Source organism: Pelobates fuscus, chromosome 2 (assembly GCF_036172605.1).
Source record: "Pelobates fuscus isolate aPelFus1 chromosome 2, aPelFus1.pri, whole genome shotgun sequence".
In the NCBI taxonomy this organism is placed as follows: Eukaryota; Metazoa; Chordata; class Amphibia; order Anura; family Pelobatidae; genus Pelobates; species Pelobates fuscus.
The window spans coordinates 110591815-110599447 of NC_086318.1; positions in this window are offsets into that span (position 1 = coordinate 110591815).

Below are 7633 nucleotides of genomic sequence, written 5' to 3' on the forward strand. Positions count from 1 at the left end.
AGTGCACCATACCAATTAAAGGGACATTCCACTGCCCAAATACAAAAAAATAATTTTATATATATATATATATATATATATATATATATATATATATATATATATATGTAAAGTCCCTGCTTAGTAGATCTACCCCAAATGAAAACATAGAAGGAGTTTAGTATCTATTTTGTTTTATTTGGGTATATCTAAAACAGCTTTAAAAAGCTGCAGTTATCCCCTGGTCCTGAGGAGAGGCTTGCTACACATTTTTAGTCCCTTGGAGGGGTGCTCACCGTCACCCAAGACGGAGAGCGCCCGGGCGGTGAGCGGGACGGACGGCCGCTATCCTGCCTACCAGCTGTCGACCAGAGGCACGAAGTTAGGTGGATGTGGCCCCGTTCCCCCCCCTCTGGGCCAGTGGGGGTGATCCCAGTCCCCACCCCTTGGCCCCCTGTGAGTGCGAGACCACCAGCATTCCATTCCGCAGCAGTGTTCAACTAGAGCACGGAGGCCGCACACAAGATGGCGGAGACCGCATGCAGAGCCACTTATACTAGAAGGAAGCTCCCCCACTCACTTGACTCCACACCAGCGATATACCAGCGCGAACTAAACATGAATTGGCAGTTACCTGCTACGACCACACAAAGAGCACGAAGTTCGGTCCTAGGACGAGCCAAAACTGGCAGAGCAGCCAAAGACACAGCATGCCAACTTAAGAGCAGGGGTCTGCTAACACAAAACACTGCACTAGCATGCTTCAACCTACAACCCTCAGCAAGGAACACTGTACCAACGCGCTGGCCTCATCTGCCATACCTCCCAAACCCAAGCGTAATGGACGAAAAAAACGGAGCGGACTGCCTGTGTCGGCGGAGATAAAACAACGGATTACCCCATCTACTACGATCCGCAACCTGCATGCGACGGTTAACTGAAAAAGTCCACTACGGGGGCCTACCGCTTAGACACTTACCTGGCATGAAATCACTACGGAGAATATCAGGCTGTCATCCCTCCTTGATCCCTCACTGAGAGGGGTCACACGGTACACGGACACTGACTGTCATCTTGCGGGCATGGGGGCGATGGGGGGGTAGAAAAGTTTACAGAATAATCTATCTTATCAGAAGTTCTCACATAATCTTGTTATTAAGCTAACCTAATAACTAAGCTAAGTGAAATGATGGTCTACTCGGGAACAAGTATTTACCTTAACACCCATTAAGCGTCTGCTACACTGTTATATAGCATAACCTGTAGATAAGCCTGTTTAATCTTTTATATGCACGTTAAGATTTACACCACACTGTTGTCTTCTCTTATATAATATAAAAAATGTGCACAGTCTATCCATGCCATATGATTGTTTATCTATGCTTATGAAAACTCTGGCATTTGCTGTTGTGGCATTGCTAGTATAAAATGTACCTTGTCTAATAAATGCACAACAAAATAAAGAATTAAAAAAAAAAAGCTGCAGTTATCTTTTTTTATTTTTTTTATTTTTTTTTATTGTATAAATTCTTTTATTGCTTTTTTTTGACAAAAATACAAAGACCAACAACACACCACAAATCACTTTATACCATTACATAATTAACACATTCGAAAGCCTCAATAGACACACATATAACTTATTACACCCTTTTCTGCGGGGGATATGCCAGGAGAGAGAACTGTCTATGCTCAGGCCTCTATCTAATCTAATAAATGCCAGTCAATATATTCTAGTTTAATTTACAGAATACTTTCCAATTTATTAACCCAACTTTGCCATAAGACCAATCTTTTTGGGGAGTTCAGGTATGGTATACTTAAATCTCTTTCCATCTCCACCTGAAGATTGATTTGAGTTTTAATATCTTCCCAAAATAATACTTGATTAGATTTCCAATTTCGTGCCAGAACAATTTTAAATGCAATAAGGCAGTGAATTATAAAACATCTGACTGTGTATGGCATATTCGGCCAATGCATATGCAGCAGGACTACCTCCGGTTTCTTGTCAAGAGCTATTCCTGTTAAATCCTTAATAAAACTTATCAATCTCTCAATTGAGATCTGAATATTTGAACAACTCCACCAAATGTGGAGGAATGATCCATCCTCTTTATCACATCTCCAACATCTGGAAGTAACTCCTGGAAACATCTGAGATAGCTTGCTAGGAACTAAATACCATCTGTAGATGACCTTATAATAGGTCTCTAATAGATTTAGACATTGGACCTGACTACGGGTATTGTTTATAGCTTTACACCAATCTTGGTAATCCAGAGAACAATTTAGATCTTTTTCCCATTTATTTTTCTGGGGGAAGCTGGATATCTCCTTGATGTTTCTAATTACGTCTATAGCTTTAGCTAGAACTTTAGGGATAATCTGGCAGTTATCTTTTTTTATTTGCATTTTTTATTCGGTTGTACAGCAGTTTGACATATACAATGGTTGTAGGTAGTTGGATGGATTATACAGTACATTGAAGTGGTGAAACCTAAAAACAGAGTGTAGCTTGTCTACATATTGGGTGTGCCTCGTGTCAACCTCCTGCATGATACAGAGGTGGCACAGCATTGGGGCACAAGCGTCACAACCTCTACTAGCTACTTAGAGTGTCATATCTGTCTATGCTGCCTCGCTGAAACAGACCAAAAGGGTAACCTTGTATGCAGTAGTGTACACATAACCCATGGGGGCCCCGGTGCGAAACTCATCCATGGGCCCCTCCCTCCCTCTTCCCCCCCCTCGACAGACACACACACACACACATACATACAGAGACACACAGGGAGACAGATACATACGACACATACAAACAAACAGACACACACACAAGACACACATACATACAAAGACATATACATAAAAATAGGCACACACACACACACACGACAAACATACATACAAAGAACATGCATACAAAGAGACAGGCACACATACATACATACATACATACAAACCGACAGGCGCACACACACACACAAGACTCATACATACAAAGACACATACATACATAAAAACAGACAGGCATACATACATATAGACAGAGACACATACAGAAAGACATACACACATGCAGTCACTTCCTCCCTGCAGTGATGATCTCACAACAGGGGGCCCGGTCGCGCTGTTAAAGTGCCCAGTGCTGACCGGGCCCCCTGACAATCCATCACCTTAAAATGCGGCCCCAGCGGTTTGCCGCTAAAGATGATGGCGGGCACCCGGTCGCAGGGGTCTGCTGGGCGGCCGGACCCCCGGGAGTGACATGCCCGGTCGCAGCTGCGACACCTGCGACCGAGGTATGTACGCCAGTGCTTGTATGTTAATTTGCCAATACATTTTGTGGTTGATGTACAACCCAGGAAATTGTAGAGTGAAATCATAAGTTAACACTATTTACGAAAGGTAAAAAAAGGTAACTATAAACTAACACTGTGCATCTTTCATGGTCTGGGAAAAACCCATTGGTTTACCAGATGCGTTTGGTACAGCATCGCAGGGCGACGTGTCTTTTCCACTTAGAGATCGGGTAGGGTAGGTCAACCAGTAACCCTGATGGGTAGGCCGATGGCAAAGTGGGGTGAGTCGCTGTGATAATTGTGATAAAATTCCAATTAACTAATTAAGCATGATTGATTGATCACTAATGAGCACATTAATCTATTATAGATAGTTAAGATGGCACTTGGCTTAAACTGTGTCGCACTAAGAAATTCAATTAAGATGACATTGCATAAAATATTCCATAGCATGTCTGACCAACATCCCAAAAGGCCCACGTGCTGAAAAGAGGGATCTGGTGCCAACAATGTGTAGAAAGATAAGAATAGGGACATAGATAGGATAAGATACCGCATGTGTCTGGCATGGGCCTTGGGTGGTCATAACTGGCCTGATCAACCATACTGATTACTTCATGCGCATGACAAGATACATGCTGGGCTGCACTGATAAGAAATCTTGGAAACGTTACAAACTTGGTAAAAGGTATAAAAGACGGAGAAACTTGGCACTCACTTGGAGAACTACCCACCTGTAATGCGGACGCGTGTTGCTGGTCTCTGCTGTTCCCAGAGAGGGTCCCTCCAAGCCTGACTGTCAGAGTTCCCCCAGTCGTGCAGTGAGGACACAACCAAGCCCCTCTAATGGTGATGTATACTTAAGCTGATATATCTATATACTAAGCTGTTTTGAAGTGAATGCATGCAACTACTTAGTGAGAGTTAATCTTACTCTGTATTGGGTCCCCTCGTGGACAATAAAGTGTGACGTAAATTCTTATCTGCAACTTGGTCTCTGTGTTGTTTCTGTTTCCTATAGCCCAAGATACTCATCCCGAACTGGGTTGTGTGCCCGCCAATATCGTTATAAACCTTATTAGGTAATTGATTATTACTTTTTGGTGCTATATTGGTGCTTCATGAATTTAATGATTAGGCACAGTCGCTCTATCATATGTCCTTTCAACGGTGGTCACTAAGGTCCCTTGGTCCCGTCTCCCACTCCCACAGTACCGAGGTATGTGGCTAGCTCCCTTACTGAGGGGAGCAGTTCCTGGGTGAGGCGCCATGTGGGCCATGTGCGTCCATTGGCTGACGAGTGCATATCCTCCATTTGTCTAAGGTCCTCCACACGGGTAACCCAATTATCCACACCGTCACCTTTTCCAGTTAGCTGGAATCAAGGCATTCGCCTCACCCAAAATGAGCCACAGTAACCTCTGATTGTGCAGGTCTGGGAGGGAGCTTGGCCACCCTAGTAGAACCTGAGATGCAGTAAGCGTGGGGATAGTTGGGAAGACCAAACGGATGATGTCCTCACAATGCCACCATATATGTTTCATTGTTCCCTCTGCCCCCTGACACCTCCAGCATATATCGCTCATTGTGGGAAAGAAAGAGTGTAGCCAGCATGGGGTATTATACCATCTGGTTATATGCTAATAGAAGGCTTCCCTTCTAGAAAGGCTGACTGATGCCTGCGTAAAAATATGGGACCATCTGAGGGTTGCACCCGTAGGTTCGCAGCCCATTTCAGTTGAAATGAAGCAGGTTCTGATTTGGTGACTCCTAGCTGTAGTAGGGAATAAATAGCTTCATTATCTTGTCTGCTACCTTTTCATGCCCTCTGTGGTTGTCCAATTACAGACTTTCCAATGCAGCTCAATGAGAAGTCTTTGCAAGGCAGATGTTCCTGGGAATTAACTCTAAATAACCAGCAAGTAAGAGGGCCTGTTGTCTGTTTGAAAGCCAGGGACAGGGACAAAGTTATTTTATAAAAGTGCAAACTTCCATTGAAATTTGCACTTTTTGTAAAAAGATACACGCTGACACAAAGATAAACTGGCACACACACACAGGTACAGATACATACACACACATTGCAATAACATTGTTTATCACCCACCTGCTTCCATACCTTTTGGTTGCAGGCAGGTGACTTCCGGGGATTACTGCTGATGGGAGTCTGCGGCTGACTGCCTGCAGAGCTCCCTTACTGTTCCTCCTCCAGCACACGTGGTCTTTAAGCTGGGAGGAAGTAACAGATACTTCCTGCCAGCATTCCTTGCACATATTTAAGTGGCCCGGTCGCGCTGCCAAAGGGCTGACGCACCTGACTGAATGCCTGATGAGATCTACCTGGGGGGTACCTGCCAGGATTTTTCACGGTTTCACCAAAACTGCAGGGGCGGTCAGGCTCTTATGAGCCACAGCTCCTGACCGGACCCCTATTTAGCACCAGCGGTACTGCTTTGACGTTAACTTTTGTTCAGTCCAAATGATGGCTGTAGAATTCAGGTTCTGTGTTGTAGTCTCATGTATGCACTGACATGGCTCCTAGCAACTGAAGCACCAGAAGCCGAAGAGGACAGCAAGACGAAGCTGGTGATGGTCACAAGGGATAGCGTAATCTAAGTAAAACTTAGCTTCCTTGCACCCTGGAGCTACCAGACCCACATAAAACCTGTCAATTTCAGGATCTTTGCTAAATATGCAAATGTTTTTCTCGGAGAAGAGTCTCTACACTTCACTTATGTATATTTATCAAAGTATCGTGTTCTTAAAGGACCACTATAGTGCCAGGAAAACACTCTGGCACCCACCCTCAGGTTCCCACTCCCGCCGAGCTGGATGGAGAGGAAGGGGTTAAACACCTTTCTCCAGCGCCGGGCTCCCTCAGTGCTGGAGATTCTCCTCCTTCTTTCCCCGTCATCGGCTGAATGCGCATGCGTGGTAAGAGCCGCACGCATTCAGCCAGTGTCATAGGAAAGCATTCTCAATGCTTTCCTATGGACGCTGGCGTCTTCTCACTGTGAAAATCACAGTGAGAAGCGTGGAAGCGCCTCTAGCGGCTGTCAATGAGACAACCACTAGAGGTTGGATTAACCCATTTGTAAACATAGCAGTTTCTCTGAAACTGCTATGTTTACAGCAGGCAGAGTTAATCCTAGATGGAGCTGGCACCCAGACCACTTCATTAAGCTGTAGTGGTCTGGGTGCCTATAGTGGTCCTTTAAATGTTTGTGCAGAGCTCTGAAAGTGAAGTCATAGAAACCAAGAGAATCCATAGGCAGTCCATTGGTAATTACTCCACATTTACACCTTTGATCCTCTCTTACAAAAAATAATAATAATATCCTTTTTAAAACTGAATGTTTCAATGAACCAGATAGAAATTCTTGTTTTCAAAGTCGATCTGTTACCATATGGATCTCTCGGCAGAAAGCGTAGGTATCTTTGCCCCCCAAAACATTTTCGGAACCTTGGACTGGCTTTCTTACCTATGTGTACGTAGTTCTGGTCCCCCTGCTTCTTCAATCTAGACATCACAACCACTATCAAGAATCTAAGATGGTGGTGCCCTGAATTTGAATATGAGTACACATAGGTAAGTAAAGCCGGTACAAGGTTCTGAAAAGTTTTGGGGAGGGGGCAAAGTTGCAATGATACCTCAGCTTTCTGGTAACAGATCGACTTCAAATACAAAAATTCATATTTGGTTTACCGAAACATTTACTTTTAAAAAGGAGTTGTAACCAAGAGAACAGTGACGCACCGCTACAGGATATGATAAGCCGCTTGAGGGTTGTGAGTAAACGAAAAACCGGGCCAAATACAAAGGCAGTGGAGTTTGACTAAACCTCCAACATTTGAGTCACACATAAGGAAAAAAAAACAAAAAAAAACACACACAACTACTTTTCCTTATGTATAACTTTGTAATGAAGCAGATTTTAAAAAGAGGAAAAAAAAAAAAAAAAGAGGGTGGTTTGGGACACGTGGTCTTTTGACCTATAAGTACTTTGAGCAATACATAATCTCGCAGTCAACATAGCATGAATTCCAAAGGAAACAAAGCAACAATTTATGAAAATGTATGTTAGAACAAGACAAAGAAATCCATAAGGTCCACTTTTGAAATAAAGTTTTCTTTAATAATTTTTTTTTAGTCAGTAGAACAATGATTTACAGTTATATCAACACTGTAAGAAAATAAAACCGATCACTAATAATTTTTGTACAAAATGATTCATTTGATAAAGATTATTTTCAAGAAACATGACTTGTTTACAAGATAATCTGTATTTTATAAACAGTTAAAATTTTATTTAAAAAAAAAAATACAAAATATTTTTTACATGCACCTA